Here is a 22,724-nt window from a genome sequence, read left to right on the forward strand (position 1 = left end):
CTAGGAATCTGCCCAAAGGACACAAAAACATTAATTCAAAAGGAAAGCTGCACGCCTATGTTTATTGCAGCACTGTTTACAATCACTAAGATATGGAATCAACCTAAACGCCCCAAAACAGATGACTGATCAAGAAGTGGTATATATATACACAATGGAATACTATTCAGCAATCAAAAATATAAACTTATGCCATTTGCAGCAACATAGGTGGAGCTAGACGGGATTATGCTCAGTGAAATAAGTCAGAAGGAAAAAGAAAAATATCAGATGGTTTCACTTATAGGAGGAATATAGGGAAACCAAACAGAAGGAAAAAAAGACAACACTAGCAGGCAAACCACAATTCAGAGACAAACAGCAGGGGAAGGGAGAAGGAAAGGGATCAAAACAGGGGAGGGAAGAGCATAAGAGACTATGATGATGATTCATGAATGACTTGGTGGGAATTTTATGGGGATTATATACCTGAGAGGAGAAATCAAGCGTACAAAAATGACCAACAATGTAAAAAATGTGTATATAAATATTTGCAAAATAAATAAAATGTAGTAGAACCAATTTAAAAGATGCTTGATCTGTTTTATATTATTTACTTGAAATGTTACTTAAAATAAAGATCTTATTTGAAAATGACAAATACTGTTTGAAATACATTCAGCAGAATTAACAAAAGTTATAAAAAATATTATTTAAAAGAATTGTTTAAAATGGTGATTGTTGGGGTATGAGGGCATCTCAAGAGAGTAAGTGCATCCCCCTTCTCTGATCAAATTCTGGAACAACAGAGAAATATGACAAAAGGAAAAGACAGATGGGAATTCCAAATATCAACTGCTGGCAGAGAATGTGGCATGTGCTTGTGAAGAGTGGGTTGCATTTTACCAAATACCCCAGGATCAGACCTGACTACCTGGCCTCAGATCTAACTCTGTCAAACTTCGTGCATGAGAAGCAGGGCCAAGCCCATGATCTCTGGAGACAGGTGGTCTGGGCAGGGCCTGGGCTACCGCACCAGCTGGGAGAGATACTCCTCCCACACCACTGACACAGGGAACCCTCTAATGTCCACCTAGAGGGCAGTTTAAGTACTGGAGAAAAATCCCCCCCACCCCTTCCTGGCTCCCAGTGGTTAAATTCTAAATTAAGATTTAGATTGATGGCAGTTAGTATCTGTCACAAATGAAATTTATTCCTTATCTGTCTGTCTATATATGTATGTATGTGTAGAGTAAGTGATTTAATCAGGCTTTTTATACCACTAGCCTCTGTAGCTGTCACTTTGGTGGTGTGAATGCAAGGTGTGTTTGGGAGAGTGTGTGTTGGCACACGTGCCTGATACCTGGAGCATGGGTGTGCATGCATAAGTGTGCACATAAACCAGAGCCTAGAGGTCAGGGCTATAAGGGCAGTGTCACTCAGAGACCTCAGGTGACTACAAGAGAAGGCAACACCACAAGAGAACACCAGAGAGAGCCTAAAGAAAGAGCCCTAAGATTTGCTGGGGCCTGGGGGGCTTGCCAGCTTCCTGGCCCTTGGCCTCCTTCCCATCCTGGGCCTGCTTGCTGCCACCACAGTATGTATCCCTTTAAGAGATGAACTATCATGTAATCTTCATCACTTTTCAGACTGCATGGGTTTAAATCCCGGCTCTACCACTTACTAGCGGTGATGTCACTCAGATAACCTCTGTTTTCTCGACAGACTGTAAAGTGTATGCCTGCTTTATACTTTTGTGTATTATATGAAAAGTACTCAGCCCAGTTCTTTTGTTTTTCTTTCAAATTATGTTTATGGAGGTAAAGTTGGTTTACATTGTTATACCTGTTATACCTGCTTGTATAAAGACTTTTATACAAGCCTTTCTTTTCACACTATGCCCACCAACAGAGTGTGGGTAGTCCCACACCGTGTTCCAGCCAGTGCAGTTCTTGAAGCACCATGTTTAATAAATGTTTCTCATATTATTATTTAAGTTGTTTTTAGTCTTTCTGGGTATCTGTATGAATATATAGATCAGTGTTGTTCAAACTTCAGAGCTCATACAAATCACCTGTGATCTTGTTAAAAGGTAGATTCTGATCTGGGACATTCTGTTTTAGGCTGGGTATTCTGCATTTCTCCCACAGCCCCTAGATAGAGCTGGGGTCCAGGCACTGTACTTGGAGTGGCAAGGTGCTCGAGGTCAGAGGCTAGTGTTACTTTTATCTTATTTAGTTAAGATAAAATTTTGTAATAGAGCCAATTGTCTCTTTCTAATGCTGTTCTCCTTAATACTTTTTGTGATCAATCAATACTAACAAGGTAGTAAAAGGCTTCAGGATGGGTTGGGATCAGGCCTGCCTGTCACATTTGCAGGACCTATCACAAGATTTCAAATGGAGGCACAATGCTGTATGTATACATATTTAAAAGTTATCAACCAAAAGAACAAATAAGATCTGTACTGTTACCAACAAGCACATGGAAAGATGCTCAATTTCAATAATTGTTAGGAAAATGTAAATCAAAACACATTGAGATCCATATCACACACGTTATGATGGTACTGTCAAAAAACAAGCAGAAAATAATAAATATTAGTGAGGCTGTGGGGAAATTGGAACCCTTGCACACCACTGGTGTGTGTGGGGGTGTATATAATGGTGCAGTTGCTATGGAAAACAGTGTGGTGTTTCCTCAAGAGAGAAGTAAAAACAGAATTACTATGTAAGCCAGAAATTGCCCTTCTGGCTATATTCCCCAAAGAATTGAAAACAGAGTCTTGAAGAGCTATTTTTTTTAAAGATTTATTTATTTATGCATACAAGAGCTGAGGTACAGGCCAGAGGTGCGGTGGGTGAGAGGATTCACCAAGGACAGAGTAAGGAACAGAACAGGCAGATTGACCAAAGTATACTGCTGAGGGGAGCAGTGAGTGAGTCAGGAGAGGTCTGCTGTGCTATGTGGGTTGCTCCCTGGCTGGCCGGGAATTGAACTCGTGCTGCAGTGGCTGTGGATAGTTTCATAAGTTGCGTCTTAACCCTTGTACCACCAGGGAGGCCCTTGAAGAGCTGTTTGTATTCCTATGTTCATTTATAATTGCCAAAAGGTGAAAGCAATCCAACTGTCCATGGATGGATAAATGGATAAACAAAAGGCAGTGTGTGTATTTACAACATATGTATGACTCGTAATTCATGCATCTCTCTGAAACCACAAATTAGGACATAAAGAGAGAAAGTGGACACTAGATGTTCCTGGGTGTGAAGATTTGTATTTTTTTTTTAAATATTTTACATCAATTTTCCTTTTTTTTTTTTTTTAAGATTTATTTATTAATTTATAAAAGCACTGGGTCCAGGGCCTCCCCAGTGGCGCAGCGGTTGAGCGCTGGGTTGCGATGCGAAGCTGCCCACAGCCTCTGCAGCACTGGTTTGATTCTCTGCCGCCGGCGAGGGTCCCACATGGTGTGCAGACCTCTCCTGCCCCACCCGCTGCTCCCCTCAGCAGGGTACTTCGTCAGTCTGACTGTTCTGCTCTCCATTCCGACTCTGGTGAATTCTCTCACCCTCCCACGCTTCTGACTGTACCCAGTGCTTGTATAAATAAATAAATCTTAAAAAAAAAAAGCACTGGGTACAGTCAGAAGCGCTGGAGGGTGAGAGAATTCACCAGAGCCAGAGTGGAGCAGAACAGTCAGACTGACGAAGTACACTGCTGAGGGGAGCAGCGGGCGGGGCAGGAGAGGTCTACGCGCCATGTGGGACCCTCACCGGTGGTGGGGGATCAAACCTGCGCTGCAGAGGCTGCGGGCAGCTTGGCAGCCCAGCGCTCAACCGCTGCGCCACCAGGGAGGCCCCACTTTTCCTTTTTGTACAATGTTTGCTTTCTCCTCTCAGGTGTATTCCCTGTAAAATTCCCGCCACCGATTGACCCGTGCACCATTACCATAGTTTCTTGTGCTCTTCCTTATCCTGTTTTGATTCCTCTTCCTCCCCCTCCCTTGTAGAATGTCTCTGATTTATAGTTGCCTGTTAATTTTGTTTTGTTATTATAATTATTTTTTCCCTCATCCCTTATTTTGTTTCCCTACATTCCTCCTATAAGTGAAACCATCTGATATTTTTCTTCTTCTTTCTGGCTTATTTCACTGAGCATAATCCCTTCTGGCTCCATCTGTGTTGCTGTGAATGGCATGAGTTTATCTTTTTTGATTGCTGAGTAATATTCCATTGTGTATATATGCCACATTGAAGACCTGTGTTTATGGAAGAATGAGAGTAAAAGTTCGGGATCCCAGGTTGCACTGTGCCAACCCTAAACCCTAGTATTGAGTGACCCAAGTGCTGAGCCTTAAATGTATTTTTAATTCATGCTGCAGGAAGAACTGTTATAGCTCCCACTTTTTTTTTTTTTTGTATGTTTGCGCCATGTGGGACCTTTTTTCCTGAGTCTAAGTATAGTGAGAGTGTTGGGAATTAATTTTTTTTGATACTGCTGAGCTGCCAGGTGTTGCGATGGTCTATCATGACAAAGAGTCAAACTGAGAGTCACAGTCAAGTCTTTTTTCACTCACTGTGACTGTGCAAGCAAGAACCAAAAGAAGGAGCTGGCTCCTCATAGTTCCACTTTCCCCACAGAACAGCTCAGGGTGAGGGTCAGGTTATCTTCCTCATGCTGCACAGATGGAGGGGTGGGGCTGGCTGGGGGTGAGAGCAGAGGTGGTGGTGGTGGGGTTTATCTTACTGCTGATGAGCTGTAAAAAAAGGCTTTTTGTGAACCCAGAAGGGTCAGAAGAAGGAGAGGGGCAAGAATTAAGAGTGGAAATATGCCTCAGTCAAGCTCTTTCTTGGTGGAAGCACCCAAGAAGTAATAAAGGGGCCCTCAAATGGAAACACCTAAAATGCAATTATGCACATGGGGGTGGGGTGGGGCATGTTGGAGGATATCCTTAGTCCTTGATTTTAACTCCTTCCAGAACACTGCAGTGGCCGAGTACCAGGTCTGGCAGACAGCTTCCTCCCACGCCTGAAGCAAAGCCTTGTAATGACCCACAGTGGGGTTGAAAGATGAAACATAGGATTTGGCCTGCAGTGGGACTCCTCAGTGACAATTTGCTTTGCTTGTGTTATTTTATTTAATCCTTATGATGAAATAGTTTTCTCCATTTTCACTGATAAAGAAATGGAGATTCAGAGTAAATAGCCTATCCAATATCATACATTTAATCAGTGGCAAGACTAGGATTTGAAATCTGATCTTATTGACCATAAAGCCCATGCTGTGGGACATGTTGTGTGGTATGAAATTTGGGGGGAATCGGTTATAATTCCATCATCAAATCACTTATTGTTTCCTTGGTGACACAAATAAACTATTCAGAGAAGAAATGAAATTTAATTGCCTATAAGAATGCCAGTCAACTCATTTAGACTGTGTCCTTCCCTTGGCAAACTCTCCTGTCCTGGTCCTGCCACACAATATGGTTTGTTCTGCAAAGCAGAGAACTGGCAAACCACAGTCTAGGGCCAAATCTAGCTAGCCTCATTTGCTTACCTACCTCCCAGGCTGCTTTCTCCTGAGAGTGGCAGAGGTGAGGAATTGCAACAGAGATTATGTGATTCATAGAACTGATCAAACCTGACCCTCTCTAGAAAAAATTTGCCAATCTGTACCATAGAGCAGAAAAATGAACAAATAGCAGAAATGAATATGTAACAAATGAATATATAACAGAACAGGCCATCTGCTATAAGGGAGTATGTCCTTAATTTACCCTTTATAGGAAGAATTAAATCCTTAGTTTTTATAAAAGGTATCTTATTTCCATAGAATATTATTGAGATTATACATAAGTAGATATTTTAAGACTAGCAAAAATATATAAGTTCTGGATTGGTTTATTGATTGAATGATTCATTACCTGCCATCTCAAATAGCAAGCCTTGTTGAAAAGTTAAAGCCATAAAACAAACCAAAAAAACTTCAGTATGTTTCACTCAAAACATGCTTAGTTTTGATGACATTATTGGTTAAATGCAAAGTGAAATAGGATCTTAATCCTAATGGCTGGAGTTCACATCATCTATTTCACTTAGGGGGAAATGTTTTAGGTATAGATTGCATTCTCTTGGCTCTTTATAAACAATGTCCTTAATTACCTGAAGCTTTTATATTCTTCAGCCTGGTGACTGGCTTTCAAATTTCATGTAATGATGGGCTTGAGTGGAAAAACAGGAAATAAGGCAGTGGGATGACACAGAGGAAGTGGCTAAGGGAGCCTGGAGTTCTAATCTTGGTTGTGCAGCTCCCTGGCTAAACCAGACTTCTAATCTTGTTCTGCCCTCATTTCCTGTAACCTGAGTTTGGAGAAACACAGCTTGTGTGTGTGGGAGTAGGGCCTCCAAACTTTGTTTCTACCTGCCTTCCATCTGAAAACCTATTTACTTTCTTCACATCTTGGGATCCTTAACAACAAAACTAACCCAGCTGAGTTATGATGTCAACATCTGTTTAGAGACTGCCCTAAACAGTCAGCCTCCTCCTGGCTGTAAAGGCAGGTATTCTGGAAGGTTGCTTGGGGTGAACTAGGAAAGAGGGAGGCCTTGGTGTGTTAAGAATGAAGATCTCTACCTGAGAGAGTCTGCTGTTCCCTGTAAGCTTGGTTAGGGAAAGGAAATGGGAAAGGAACGGCGAGTCCATCTGCAGAAGTTCCAGACTCCTCTTCCCAGAAGTATTTGTTCCACCAGATGACCAACAAGCACCTGGCTTGACTGTCCAAATCCCCCAAGATGGCTTTTCTAACTAAACTGCCAGAGGTGACTGGCCAATCTGACGCCCACTGCCTTCACCTGCAGCTGTTTGCTCCGTGGGGAGCCTGGAAACTTAGCTCCCTGAGGCCTGTGGGTATCCCACTGGAGGACCCTGTTCTGAAGTGCTGTGGTTTCATCAAGCTAGGCTCTTGGCTGTCCCTTTTTGTTTGTTTCTTAAACCCCCAATGGGTTTCTAGTCCTGATTTTTTTTCAGCCGCAACAGAAACTGGCCTCATTTGGCTGGTCCCTGTGGAATCAGTCGTTCAGTGATCTCTCAGGAAGCTGCTTTGTAAGGCAGAGAGAAAACAGTTTTTCTTCACAAGGAATTATTTGGGAGTTTCTCCTTTTGTTCTAATATATCATATACTTTATTGACTGCTTATTTTATCTGTTGCTGAGAGGGGTGTATAAAATTTCCCAGATTGTAGATATGTTAATTTCTCTTTGTTTTTCTGTCAGTTTTTGCATTGGAAGCTTGAAGCCATGTCTTAGATGTACACAGATTCAGGACTGTTATATTTGTTTGGTGAACTTTTCCTTTATATCACTATTAAGCATTCCTACTTATTTCTTTTTTGTCTAAACATGTATACTGTTTGGTACTTTCAGGGATATATAGCTCCCTCCCAATCCCCCCGCCCCTAGGTGTAATTTATTTTATTTTGCAGGTATGAACAATACTGTGGTGGCCACAACAGAGCCCTGAGTTTTCTGCAGTGACACTGAGTATGCATCTTTTAGATGGTCAGGGAGTTCCTGCTGTCTGATCCCAGAGGTTAGAATGAGAAGTCTGTGCCTCAGAGATGGCAATAAATGCTCCTTTAGCCAAGTTACCCAGGGTGGCAAAATACCATTGGTCAGCAAAAGCCTGTAAAGCAGGAGATAGAAGTTGCCACATGGCGGAAGAGGTCAGATATATAAGCACAGAGTCATAGCACCCAGTTGTTTTTTAAAAATTTATTTCGTTTTCTTTTTAGTGAGGTAACGCCAGTTTATAATGCTGTATAGGGTCTAATATTACACTGTCTTACCACATCTGTCACCAAATGTCCATTTACCATCTACCACCAATCAATAGACCCTTTTGTCCTTTCTCTCCCCCATTTGACACCTGTACTGCCATTCTGTTGTCAGAGTTTAAAGGTTTGTTTTTGTTTTCTTTATATTCCAAAAATGAGTAAAATCATGCGGTATTTGTCTTTCTCCTTCTGGCCTATTTCACCGAGCATATTCTCTTTGAGGTTCATTCATGTTGTTGAAAGATGGCAAAATTTCATCTTTTTTAATGGATGAGTAGTATTCCATTGCATATACATACCACATATTTTTTTATCCATTTCTTTGTGGTTGGCACTTAGTACCCAGTTATATTGCAAGGGGAGAGGTGGGTTTGCTGATTTGTTTTCCCAGTAGTCTTGACTCAGAGATAATGGATGCCTTATCCAGATGATGACACCAGAATTGGTGCTTGCTACTTCCTTGTAGCATTTGAATCTAGGTCAATGAATCATTATTGTTCCTAACAGCCAAGGGTACCTTGTAACTGGTTTGTTGGCCATCCCTTTTATGTCTCTGAAAAAGCATCATCTTCAGTCTTTTATCTTCAAGAAATGGCCCCAGGAAGAAGTTAAGGAAGGAAACGAGAGAATTCCTTTAGGAACTTGATCATCATGTCCTTGATCAGATGGCCCAGCTTGGTGTCCAAGACCAATTCCTGTCCCAGCGCTCATTCTCTGCCTGTCCTGGGCACCAGTGTCATCCACAATCTTTAGCCTTTGGAGTTTTCTTGGGGAAAGTCATAGTGCACTTTTTCCATCAATTTATTTTCTATGATTCTATATTCATGTATTTTCAGTGTGTCTCCTTTAGCATAGAGCTGATTAAAATAAATCTAATATAAAAATTTCTGATTTGAACTGTGGAAGGTATCCATTTGTAGGTATTATCATCACTGATATATGTGGTTTTATTTATACTACCTACTGTGTGTTTTCATTGTACTGTTCCTTTTTGGGGGTTGTTACTTATTTCTCCTTACCTCACTTTTCCTTATTTCTTCTTTTTCCTGTTAAAGTTTTGAAATTATACATTATGTATTTTTATTCTTATGGTAACCTTTAACATTTTTTATAAATTTATTTATTTTTATATAAGAGCTGGGGTACAGGCCAGAGGTGTGGGGGGTGAGAGGATTCACCGGAGACAGAGCGGGGAACAGAACAGGTAGATTGATGAAATACACTGCTGAGGGGAGCAGTGGGTGCGACAGGAGAGGTCTGCTGTGCCATGTGGGAATCTCCCTGGCCAGCCAGGAATGGAACCGGTGCTGCAGAGGCTGCAGACAGCTTCACAGCACTGCATTCAACCCGCTGCACCACAGGGGAGACCCTAACATATTAACAAGTATAATTGACTTAACAAAGTCCAAAGTGATCTCCCTACCTTTTTGGATAACTTACAGTTTTAATGTTTCTTTCCCTATCACATTTTCAATGTTACTGATTCAATGTTTTAGGCCTACTTTATTTTTAACTCTCCCTTCAATTTTTTTTCTAAAGAAAATACCTACATTTACCTTATACTTGCCAACTACTTTGCTCGAGTTTCCTTCAGTTGATATTTTTTTCCTTCTTGGTTCAATTTCCTGCCTCTATTAATTTTTTTTCTATAAGGATCTATAATTGGCAATTTTTTTTTTAATGTAGGGTTTCAGAGGGGGCTTCCAATCAGTGGTACCCAATCTTTTAGTATTTTGTTACACTTTTAAAAATGTGTAAAAGCTAAAAATATCCTCATTGTTATCAACAGAGTTCAGGTTGGAGACATGGATAATAGGAAGCCAAATGGTTCTCCTAACTGAACTTCAGGATGAGTCTGCTGTACCCACCTGGACCCTGGCATTCTGACCAGGTCTCTGCCTGAGTAAACACTGAGTACCAAGTAATTAGAGGAAGTATTGAGACAGGGTAGAACTAGTAAATGAAAAGGCAAGGAAGATCAGAAGTATAGACTGCCTCTGAGAGGATGTCGGAAATAGACTTTCCAAATTTCCAAACAACAGTGGAAGGAAGTGGTGGAGAGAAGCTTGGGGCAAAATATTTACCCTCAGCTGCATTGACTGTAGATGTCAGTGTTTATGTGAAAATAGGAGGGACTGGACAGCTTAAAAATTTTCTGCGAAAAATCTTCAACCCAAGGAATCTATGCGCAGATGGCCTCCCTCGAATTGCTGCGCTGGCCCTGCAGCTCCTCCTGGCAGGAGGCGTTTGCGGGGGCTGGCGCTGAGGGGTCTTCCCGGTACCACTTTGTCTCCCTGGCAACATAGTGCCGCCTCCACAGCACAGAAACGAATTTCCCAAGTCCATTGTGCTAGTGAGGAGAAATGATGTGCAATTTACTGAAGCTCTCAAAGTGATACTCTCCTTTATTCCCACTGGGTTACAATTTTAAGGAATTTAGGTAAGATTCAAGAGGCTCATAAAATCCCAAGAAGGTCAAGTCTGTCCATCTTAAGACATTATGCTTTTAAATTGACATTAAATGAGGTGAATCTATTGAACTGAAAATTTGACACTTAAAAAAATCGATTTGCTTTCCTAAAATCTTTTTTTTCTCATGATTTTTGACTTGCACTTCTTTAAGACACAAGCCCCTGACCCCTTTGCACTACTTTTTATTGTCCCTATGCTTTAAGTCATTTATAAACCACAGCTCCTTTTTTCTCTTAGAGTCTTTCTCACACTAAATTTAGTGACTTATCTCGCTATGATCATAAAAGCCCATGAACGATATTACCTGTTTAGTAAGAATGCTTTAAGACACGTGTTCTCTCACCTGTACCCCTATGTTTATTGCAGCACTATTTGCAATCGGTAAAACCTGGAAACAACCCAAATGCCCGAAAACAGATGACTGGATCAAGAAGATGTGGCACATATACACAATGGAATATTATTCAGCAATCAAAAAAGATAAACTCATACCATTCACAGCCACATGGATGGAGCTAGAAGGAATTATGCTCAGTGAAATAAGCCAGAAGGAAAAAGAAAAATATCGGATGGTTTCACTTATAACAGGAATATAGGGAAACCCAATAAGACATCAGTGTAAAAAAAATAACAGTACAAAACACAACAAAGCAAAAATGGACAATTAAAAACCAGAGACATCCTGCAGGGGAGGAGGCGGGAGAGGGGACAGAGGGAGGGAGGGAGAAGAACAGGGGATTGTGGTGATGGTGCACGGGTACCTTGAGGAAGGAAATTGTATGGGGACTCAACCTGAGGGGGTGGGGGAAGCAAATATTGTTTAAAAAAAAAAAGACATGTGTTCTCATAAACACAACTGTGTGTAACTGCTTTGCGCCTAAACTCTTTGACTCTAATTTCCCTTGAGGTGGGATTTGCTTTTCTGGGGCCAAAGCTCTGTTGCCTTTGTAAGAATCCAACTGGTTGTCCTTAGGACCACATTGCACAGGGGTGAGTCCCTCCTCTGTCAGCCCCTCTTCCACTCAAGGCTCGGTAGTTGTTGTATTAATACTTGAATAGAAGGAAATGGAAAAAGGCTTTTCTTGAGCTCCAGTCCATCTCTGGGTTTCACTTCCAACAGAACTCTAATTTTCCTCAGACTTCTAGTCTGTTCCCAAAAGCAATACAAGAAGTTGTAAGGGGAAAATGTTAAATGTAAAGTTTTGAGCCAGATGTTTTGCTCTATGTTTTTTAGTCATCTTCACTTTTTAGTCTTCCTCATGAGGAACTTTCCAGATGAGGAAACTGAGACCTAAAAAGAAAGTGACGGAACTCAAATTTGAGCCCAGAATTCTCTAACACCAAAGTTGGGTCTTTGTACTGCTCCACAATGCTTTCTTATGTTAGTCTTTAAGTTTTTCTTTTTTGAGGTTTGGTCTGTATTTTAATGTCATGTCAATCAGTAACCTCAATCAAGTCAGGTTGTAGGAATTAAGCAACATAGAACATGTATTTTTATCTAGTTAAACTGTGTGGAAGATATTTTTCACCAAATGTTTAAAATCTGTTTGACTTGTCTCATAAAACCTTATTTATTGACTTTCAGAATCTGGGAAGGAAGCACAATTTTTGGTTTTCATTTTTTTAGGAAAGATAGATTTATATTTATTTGGTCACTATGATTCTATTTGGTTACTATATAAAATTGTAATTATATGTAACCACTGAATAAAATATTGGCTCATTTCACTCTATAATCCTATGTAATTTCATTTTTTATTTTTTTCTAGCATATAAAACAGTAATTTGGTAATTTGTTTAATGTGAAGTGGCGATCATCAAATTAGCAAGTTATTCGACTAGCTATGCTGTCATTTCTTGAGGTTAATTAAAGATACCTAGAGTCACAGACATTGTCTGCACAAAAGGTATCATATAAATCAATCTTGGTTTATTACCAGCATCTGTAAAACCAGACCTAGAGTAAGAACTAGGCCTGGGGACACATGCATGGTCTTAATGTAGCAAATGTTTAGCCTGCTCTGATTATCACAAAATCAGAATAATGAGACTGTTTGCCATGCTATCCTATATAATTAAAAAAATTGCTTATTAAATGATTTTTTATACATTCTCATTATAAAGAATTCATACAATAATACAACAGATAGAGTAAATATGAAAGTCTATTTCATCACCATTTCATTAGATTTTATACATATTTCTAGATGTAACCATTGAAAGGAGTAAGGCATTTGTCATCCCAGGTCTTTCTGTATACTTGCTTAGGTCTTTATGCCATATGCATACATACATTCTTTATTTGTTTTTCATTCATTTAGAATGCAATTAGACTATGTTTACCATTTTGGACTTGCTCTTTTTCACTTAGTAATATATGCCATATGTCAGTTAAAATAGGTTTACCTGGTTCTTTTTAATGGCAACATAATACCCCATTGTCTATTATTACCAAAATTGGGAAGAACAGGTTAAACACAGTTAACAAGATTCATTTACTGTAGACTCTCAGAGCCTTCAGTAGGGTAATACGTATCATAATCTCCAAAAAGGCTCTCCAGAATGGAATGTTTATCACATTTAGTTTACTCATTTAATCTATTTGGTTTCAAAGTTTCTCCAGGGAAAATGGTGCCTCTCCTGGATGATGCAAACCTGAAAGTGTAGGTTAAAACTTAAGATGTCAGATCTCAGCTCACTGAACCCCAAAGGTATGCAATTTAATGGAAACAAAAATGTTGCACATTGGTTTTAAATATCAGTAGCACAAGTATAGAACTAGTATCAGTGATTTTTAGAAAAAGGAGTCTTTACAATTTTATATGGATGTAAGTTCAATAAGTTGTCAGGCTAATTGGGCTGTTTAAAAAGTTAATGAAACTTTAAGATGTGTAACCAGAATTATGTCAGATCAATGGAGGTAATTACTTCATTGTACTTTGTTAATCCAGCCTTGGTCTTCTTGGTCTCCTAGAGAAAGCTCCACCTCTTAGCACCAAGAGCCAAAAGATGCCCTTGCCCACAACCCTGACCTTTCTTTGGAAGAGAAAAGAAGGGGACAGAAGAATCAAATAGGAACCTTTCAGGTTACAAACCCAAAACAATACTGCGTATCATATAGACATTTAGAGTTTATAAAGACTTTCCCAAGATCCCATTTACTTCTCTCAATTCATTGCTGCAGATACTATTTCCTTTGTTTCACAGAAGAAGAAATAATCCTCAGAGTACTTATCAAAACTGATAACCAAGACCTTGACCTGAGCTTGGTCTTGGACCTACTTCTTTGGATGCCCAGTCTAGGTTATTTCAACAAACCCCCCATTGTGTTTGTACTTGTGTTTTTAAACATTCCTTCTTGATTACCAAATATTTCCCAACTCCATTGTCTGAATTTTTGCCACTCCCCCAAATGGAGAGTTACTCCCCCATGTAACAATTGTGCTCATCCCAGTGGAGCTATTCTCATTTCTTACTACTTAACTGCTCTGCACACTCTTCCTTTTAAAATGATGAATAAGCCACAGGGTTTGAATCACTTTACTACTTTTGCAATTTATTCTTCACTCCAATTTCTTCTCTACTCTTCATCTGCCCAAAGGGATTTGCCATTGTCCATTGACCCATGTCTTGCTTCTGAAATCATTCTCATCACTTATGAAAAAGTCAATTTTTTTGCCTTTTTTGGTATGGCTAGATGTTTATTCTTCTATATCCTGTTAGCTAAGGATTAATCAACATGAATAGTTCTGGAGCAGTCTTTGGTGGTATCCACTTTTAGTCATTCATGGCATGAATAGAAAATGTGAAATTGAAAATTAAATATCTAGGTAATTAAGATTAACTTTAATTTCATTACTATTCATTGTCTATTGCCAGAGATGAAACAGATACAGCTGTTATATAGTGATGATTAAAATGTTAGTACAATGCCTAGATTGCTCTTCTTGACATTTTCATCAGGTTAATGGAAAACATAAAGCTTTCTGGTTAATACAATTTGCAGAGTATATAATTTCTGAAAATAGCTCTTACAAAATCCATTGTCCTAGATCAACCATTTATTTTTAAGACAAAGTTTACAATATATATTCAAAATCAGATATATTGTTTTCTTCAAGTATACAAAATAAAAACACCCCAAAACCACAAAACCTATTAATCTAACACTTCACCTGAAAGAAGAATTACTGTAGCTGTTGTATAGCCTTTATGGAACTGGAGTTCATAGCTCAGAAGCACATAGGAGATTTTATGAGAAACATTTAATTACATTGGGCAAAAAAGACCGCATTTGAAGATTATGATGTGGATTTCATTTTATGAGCATAGATTGAAAACTAGCTACTTCCTTCTTTCATAAAATATATATGTAGCTTTGCTTCCTGGGACTAACCTTGGCATTATTGATGTACCAGTTCACCTTTAAAATATTTACCCCCTGAATTTTGGATGCCTTGCATAATATATATCAGCAATCAAGCAATGCAAACCCACAATTAATTATTAAATGTTATTATATGTAGGCATCATTTTGGTGCTGTGGGGGAAGCAAAGAAGTTTAAGATAAAACTCCAGAACACAAGGAACTTCTAATCTTGTTTTAGAGATAAGACCATGCCTGTAACAGTAGAATTTCATTACATAATTGTTAAGTGAACCAAAAGATTTCTCTCCATCTGTCAAGCATGGACATTAAATGAGAAGGAAAAGTAACCATTCAGGAGGTGAGTTTTGAGCATGACTTTGAAGGTTGGGCAAGGTGGGAATGGTTAGAGAAGACCCAGGAAGTCATAAAAGGAAGTGAGAATAACCACAGAAAGGGAAAGGAAAGAAAAACAGGCACTAGATATTTCTAACTTCAACTCTATCTATAATACATAATGTCCATTTAATCCTTATACCATTCTAGGAAATGAATGACATTTTGTCCATTTTCCAGAACAGGATCTTGGGGTGCAGGCTCATATTCCAAAACCTGTGCTTTTTCCATAACACATTTCCTCTGTGAAAGCCTTAAAGGCGAGACAGCACTCCTCAATGAGCAATGCCCTTACATGAACAAAGATAAAATAGAAGTTCAGGGAACTCAAACGAATCCTTGTGATGAAATAGCCATGCGGGTGGCTGTCAGTTCATTCTGTTTGCCAAGCAGCACACCTTTGTCTATAAATCTTTTTTCATATTTAATAAATGTCACTGGTTTGGCCCTTTGTCAACTTGACTTATGAGGTCATTATTTCTTCATGGCAATTATTTCCAAATTTATGAATTAACAATCTGGTCAATGTGGACCGGTGCCTAAGCAATTAGAAAAATGTGGTTTTTGGCCTCTGCTGAAAACCTTCACCTTCCTGTGACTTGGCACATGCTCTCTTCCTGAAGAGAAGATATACTGCACAAGTATTCAAATCAGCACTGACATTAATGGAAGTCCAGACTGGTTTTAAGTAATTAGTTGGTACCATAAATTTTTGTTTAGCTCACAGATATAGCTCTTAATTGCTTATATTACATAGAAATGGGTGGGAATTTGAGGCTCAAAAATGCCATAGTGATTTACTGAATATAGACTTCACTGAGAGATTGAATTCCAAAAGTCCCCTTATTACTCTCTTAATCTTCACCACCTTCATTTCACTTCAGGCTCTGGTAATCAAAGTTCTCTCACAGGATTTCAGCTTATACTCTGCTTTAAATTTCTTTTCTTTTCATGACCTCTCTTATTTGAGACCTTTGAAAGTTCATCTTCTCCACCAGTAACAGTGTTTTGCTTTAGCTTATGATTGTGTGTTCTATCTTCACAGTTCACAAACTTTTAATTTCAGTGTTTACTGTCACCAGAATGTTGTGGCATAAAAACATTTGTTGTCAAAGAACTGCCTGAGGTTATTTTTTTAAGCATAATAATATTAATTTCAAAATAGTTTTTTGAATGCCAAAACTTTTTCTTGATATCTTACTACTATTAAAAATTATGAACAGAATCAAGAAAGTGAAAAAACCCCCTGCAATTTGGTAGATATTCTTTCAATTTTTTATGCAAATGATAAAACATTTACTTGTAAATCATCTTTATGGATAACTTTCTATAGAAATACTTAATGATTTATTTTATGCATTCAGGTGCTGCATTGTACTTCATTAAATGTATACATCATTATTAAATCCTATTGATGAATAGGTTGTTTCTAATTTTTTCTTTTAAAAAGTAGGGTGGCCATAGTATTATATTTTATACATATATTTCATCTACTTCTTCCACATTTCTCCTTTGGATAAACTCCCAGAAATTGAATCAATGGATTGAAAGATATGTAAATAAGTATTTTTGATGATAATGCTAATTTGCCTGCCAGAAATTTTATATCAATTTATATTCTAACCAGCATTTTGTGAGGTTTTCTATTCCCACATACTCTTTAGCACTTGGCATTAGTCAAGTAGCTGTTGCATAGACAAATAATTTTGTCAAAATAATTGGCAAAAGTTGATACCTTGTTTTTTTTTCTTTTATAGTTGTTTGTTTATCATTGATATCACACATATTTTGTTTAATGTCCATTTGTATTTCTTCTCTTTGCATTTTTTACCAGAATTAATATTTTTTCTTATTTATTTCTAAGATCTTCTTGTATATTATGAGTCATTGCATTATCATGTATAGTGCAGTATTTTGTCCACATTGTTAACTTTGTTACTAAAATCTGACTATTTCTGTACTTATTTTCCTGCTTTCCCCAAGTAGTTTAATGTCCCTAGCCATTTATTGAGTAATTCACTATGGTGGACTGATTGCACTAATCACCCCTATTTTCTCACTCCTGCCCTTGGCCAAGCCCAATGGCAGTGGTTCTGGGCTTGGACATGTGTCTTCCTTTGGCAGTGTGGCAGTCAAAATATGATGCAAGCAGAGACTTGGAAAGGATCTGTATATTGAGGTTTACCTATTTGCTGCTTTTAGAACTTGGCTGCTGTGTAAATAACAGTAGCTATTGGCATGTTTTACTATTAGGTAGGTTAACTTAAAATTATTGCTGCTTTTGGCATATTTTCCTGTATTGGGTTAATTTCTCACCCACTACCATGGTTATTCTCTGTATTTAGAAGAAACATCAAAATTTCCAAAAGATACTTGTTAGGGTTTTATTTTTCTTGCATTAATTTTGGGAAATATTTTAATAGTTAGTGCAGAACTTTGTGAATTCTCCTCTAATTTTATGCATCTCAGAAACATTTAACATTTTTCTTAAGGTTAAGAAGGACCCCCTTTTTTATTTAAAAAATTTTTTTCAGAAGGGCCCTTGTCATTTATTTCATTAATTTTTTTTTATTGAGGTAACATTGGTCTATAATGCTGTATATGGCTCCTGTAATAATGCCTAACAAATAGGATAGCTTAAATGAATGAAGGAGGAAAATAATAAATAGCAGTTGTTGCTTTTCCTCCTTCTAGAATTTTCTAAAGACTTTACATGTGATCAGTCCTCTTTTTTCTATTTAATTTTTCAACCTCCTAAAAACTGCTCTCCATTCTCTTGGTCTACCTTAAAACTTTGGTGATGAATAAAATAACCATATACACATATGCTCGCCCACACATACACATACACACACACACACACTCATTTGCAAGTGGGCAAATACATGCACACAGATTGAAGTTAAAGGGACTCTATCATAATAGAGAACTGGATTATTCAATTGATTTAATAAAGTTCACAAAATCTTTGGGGTATTTGGTCAAATTCCTGTCCTATGTTTTACATTACTTAAATTATCTGAAATGTGATCTAGTTCTTACTTGTTTACTACCTAGTCACTAGTCACAGCCAAAAAGTATTGAATGTTGCTTTTATTATGTCTTACAAATATGATTTAACAGATATCCAGCTTATATTTGTAAACTGATCTGTTTTTGTTAAAGGTTAATATGATTTGGTTTTACCAACACAACCAGGCTCTGGTGATGAAAGCTGCCCTCATATATCTAATATTAATATCTTCATTATCTGGAACATTGTGGTTCAGATTAGAAACTTGGAATCCCAACACAGGTATTTTTTCTCTACCACACCATTATTTTGTTTCAAGAACCAGATTTGAAATTACAGACTGTTAATGACTGATATTTTGCAATGAGGAAGTTTTATTCTATTGGTATGGAAAAGATATGCTATAAATTTGTTGACTGTATGCATGGATGAGTATAAATAAATACTAGAAAGATTTCAAGCAAATAATTAGTTATAATTTTCTTTTTATTTATTTATTTATTTATTTTTATAGAGGCATGTTTTATTTGTTTTTTTGTTTGTTTGTTTCTTTGTTTGTTTATACATGCACTGGGTACAGTCAGAAGCGCGGGAGGGTGAGAGAATTCACCAGAGCCAGAGCGGGGAGCAGAGCAGGCAGAAGGACCAAAGTACACTGCTGAGGGGAGCAGCGGGCGGCAGGAGAGGTCTAGCGCGCCATGTGGGACCCTCCTCCGGTGGCCGGGGAGCAGCCGGGGATCGAACTGGCGCTGCAGAGGCTGCGGGCAGCTTCACAACCCAGCGCTCTACCGCTGCGCCACTGGGGAGGCCCCTAATTTTCTTTTTTATTATTAAATTTTAGTGGGGTGATTAGGGGTCTCGCTGAAGAAACAGAAGGAAGAGCAGTGACACGGATGGGCAGAGTGGAAAACGCTTTGCTTTGATAAATATAAGCAATGCATTCATGTTGAAATTCTGTTCAATTTCCAATGTTGTGGTTAGCCCACTCTATAAAACCCAATTGATTGTAGTGATTGCTGAGAAGAAAATATGATAGCAGTATCAAAGCTAGTAATCATAAGTGCCATTCACCAACGTTACCAATTCTGTCTCCTGTGCATGTGGTGGAATCATATTTTCTGGGCATTTTCTTATTCTGTGGCCTGTGTAACTGTTTTTGCACAATGAGTATTTCATTAGGGAGGTGATAGGGCCCCCGCCTCCTCACTCCAATGTTCCTTTTTCTCTTGGCAAGGTTACTGGTAGGGTTCCTGGCAGTGGCTTCCCCTTTAGCCAGGGTCCTGGAGTGAAGGAGATGTTGAATTTTCAGCTGAGGATCAAAGAACGTTTATTGATCATGTACTGTGAACTAAAAACAATTCTTTCTTAGTTAAGACACTTAGAATCAGGGTAGTTTGTTAGTGCAGCCTAGTATAGCCTGTTCTCATTATAAATGGAATTTAAGTAAGTTACTCCAAGGAAAATTTTGCTTAATCTCTTACTTTGAATGCTATTTCTGAACCCAGCTCTCTACCCTGTTTTTATGGTTCTGCAATGATGTCTGGATTTTATTTCAGCACACCCTCTTGAGGCTTTCTGCCTTTCCCAGATGATGACTACAAATAAAACATAACTTTTTTTTTTTTAAAAGATTTATTTATTTATTTATTTACACAAGCACTGGGTACAGTCAGAAGTGCGGGAGGGTGAGAGAATTCACCAGAGCCAGAGCAGGGAGCAGAACAGGCAGAGTGATGAAATACACTGCTGAGGGGAACAGCGGGTGGCAGGAGAGGTCTGCGCGCCATGAGGGACCCTCCTCTGGAGGCCGGGGAGCAGCCGGGGATCGAACCGGCTCTGCAGAGGCTGTGGGCAGCTTCGCGACCCAGCGCTCAACCGCTGCGCCACTGGGGAGGCCCAAAACATAACTTTTTTTAAAAGTAACATTAAGATTTGAGGCATGTGCTCTTTCTTCACCTCTCATCCTTTCATTTCTTCATTCATGAAACAAAATATTGAGCATTTACTATAACTCAGTTTTAACCAGTATAGTAAAATGGCAAGCAAAAAGCTATGGATATTACATTGTAGTTGGGAAGACCAAAAAAAAAATCAAATAAATGTAAAATGACAATGGAGAAAATAAAATGGATAGAAGAAGCATTATTACCTAACCTCTATTGATAATGAAAAAGCTGGTTTGCCAAAGTGTTCATAATTAGAAAATGTGGGCATATAGGAATGGTGCTATACAGAAATCTTTGTACTGTTCTGTGACTTTTTTGTAAGGATGAAATTCTGTCAAAATTTAGAAGACTTTTCATAGCACTGACAGGCATGGTAGCTCTTACAATTACTGGCCAGAATAATTTGGGTTGGTAATTGGTTTAGTACTTGATTTAAACTCTTGACCCAATTACATTGTCTGACATTGTATCTGTGCTAATCATTGCTCCTGCAAAATCCTGTGACTCACACATGGTAATAAAATGGAAGAAAATCCATTTAAAATTGCTGTTTGTACTAAAACAAAAAAGAGGCAAATAAAAAACCTTTCCCTTTTTGGCTGTTTCTATTAAAGTAAGTGGTATATAATTAATATAGACAATCATGAAAAGACACAGGACGTCTAATAAAAATTTTTCATAATGAATCAGTCAGTGATAATTGCTATTACCATTTTGGCAGGTTTCCTGTCATGCATTTTTGGTTTTCATATTAGTCCTCTTGTTGTGTGTAACAAATTACTCTGAGGCTTAGGTGCTTACAACAATAAACACTATCTTACACAGTTCTGGGTGTTAAGATTCTGGGAGTGGCCTAGCTGAGTGTCTCTGGATCAGACTTTCTTCTGAAATTGTAGGTGTCATGTAGTTCGCAGGGATAGCGGCTATCTGACAGGGCTGGAGAATTGGCTCCAACGTCACTCACATAGTGATTGGCAAAGAATTTTTAGTTCCTCACCAGGTAACCTTCTCTACAGAGCTGCTCATGTGTTAGGCAGTTGGCCTCCCCAGGGAATGGTGGGGAAGAAAAAAGGGTGAAGATAGAACCAAGACACAGTGTCAGTCTTTTATGACATGATCTTGAAATTGACATTTCATTTCTGCTTTATTCTATTGGTCATAGAGTGTAACCTGGGTACAGTGTAGGTGATGACTATGTAAGGGTGTAAACATAGGAGGTGGGAAATGCTGGGGGCCATCTTGGAAACTCACTAACAGAATACATTATTATGTATTTCCTATGATGTTATTTTAATGGCATAATAATTTTTAATTTTTTATCAAATGAGAATTAATGTATTTATAATAATTTATATGTGTAATTATTTTATGTTGTATAATTATAATAACAATTATATTGTTGTAGGCTTTCATTTTTTAAAAAATAATTTATTCATTTAATTGTGGTAACATTACGATTGTCCCTATCAGGTGTTGCCACCCTAGGGCACCCACCCCCAAATTACCCATCATCCACCACCATAGTCCATTTGTGCTTCCTTCCCTCTTTGTTCATATGTCTCCTCCACCCTTGCCCCCCATGGCTGCTACAGTTCAATAGTCAGTTTTCAAGTGTTGGCTTTTAAGGTTGTCTTTCTCTGGTTCTTAATTTGGTTTCTCCATGTTGCACATATATTAGTGGCACCATCCGGTATTTATCTTTCTCCTTCTGACTTATTTCACTTTACGGTATCTCTTCCAAATCCATCTGTGTTGCTTCAAATGGCATGCTCAAATAAAAAAAAAAAAAACACAACTCATGTGCAGTGAGTGCAATGACATTATCACGTGCCCTTTGAAGTGCTCATGTTGAGCATCTATGAACTTACCCCACTGACGTTGGGGTTGTTGTCACTAACATGCATGGATTCTTCTTTTGAAATTACAGTTGGAGTCTTCCAGCATATTTTCAATAACCTCAAAGGTGATATGAGGCAGTTAGGTTAATAAGTAGAACATACATTGAATTTATTCTTGTTCTGCTCTTCAGGTTGCAACACAAGATGCATTAGTCAAAAGTGTATTTTTGACACATTCACCTGCAGCTTAAAAAAATGATATTTCTTTGGAAAATAAGCCACCACATGAATAAAATATGGGATGAACATTGCTGATTCAGAGATTTCAAGTTCATGGTTTCTGAATGCACTACCTCCTCCTACCTCTACCCTTATCAGCCCAGTTAGTGTCTGAAGTAGTTTTTCCTTAAGCATAGTTCTTGGAATAAGTACTGCATTTATAGAAATTTACATCTGCAGAAGTATCAATAAAATATTTATATTAGCCATCAATTTTGTTGGGAGAAGGAAATAATAAACTATGAAAGCAACATTAAGGCGGAATGAAATTCTTATTTGACTTTGTTTCTCCATGGTGCCCGGAACACAGTAGAACACAGTAGCCTAATATATGCTTGTTGCATTAATGACACATTGAAATTCTGGTGTCATAAGAAAATTACACTTAGGTTAATGATAGTTGCCTGATAGACTAAATTTTTTTTATGAATTATTTTATAGAATTCTTACATCATTTTTCATTTTTGCATAATGTATTCATTTTCATTTTGGTAATATTCCCCGTACAATTCCCACCTCCTTTTTCTGACCCTAATCCCTCTTCTCCTCCCCCACCTCCCACTGTAGTGTGTCTCTGGTTTATAGTTGCTTGGTGATTTTG

At 38.2% G+C, this 22,724-nt stretch overlaps 1 long non-coding RNA gene and 1 other non-coding gene across 2 annotated transcripts in view; one reads left to right on the forward strand and one right to left on the reverse strand.

Moving 5' to 3' along the window:
* The window catches only part of LOC119257970 (uncharacterized), a 52,847-nt gene extending 41,858 nt beyond the window's left edge, over nucleotides 1-10,989 (forward strand). The window contains exon 3 of the long non-coding RNA XR_008554028.1: nucleotides 10,652-10,989. This is a non-coding gene — a long non-coding RNA (uncharacterized LOC119257970). The remainder of the gene's footprint in view (nucleotides 1-10,651) is intronic.
* Nucleotides 10,990-12,213: 1,224 nt separating this feature from the next.
* LOC119258346 (small nucleolar RNA SNORA72) lies at nucleotides 12,214-12,345 on the reverse strand. Its single transcript, XR_005128210.1, has one exon. It is a non-coding gene; the product is annotated as a small nucleolar RNA SNORA72 (small nucleolar RNA).
* Between the last annotated feature and the right edge of the window lie 10,379 nt (nucleotides 12,346-22,724).

The sequence above is a fragment of the Talpa occidentalis genome, unplaced genomic scaffold (assembly GCF_014898055.3).
Source record: "Talpa occidentalis isolate TD23 unplaced genomic scaffold, MPIMG_talOcc4v2.1 talOcc4.4, whole genome shotgun sequence".
Lineage (NCBI taxonomy): Eukaryota > Metazoa > Chordata > Mammalia > Eulipotyphla > Talpidae > Talpa > Talpa occidentalis.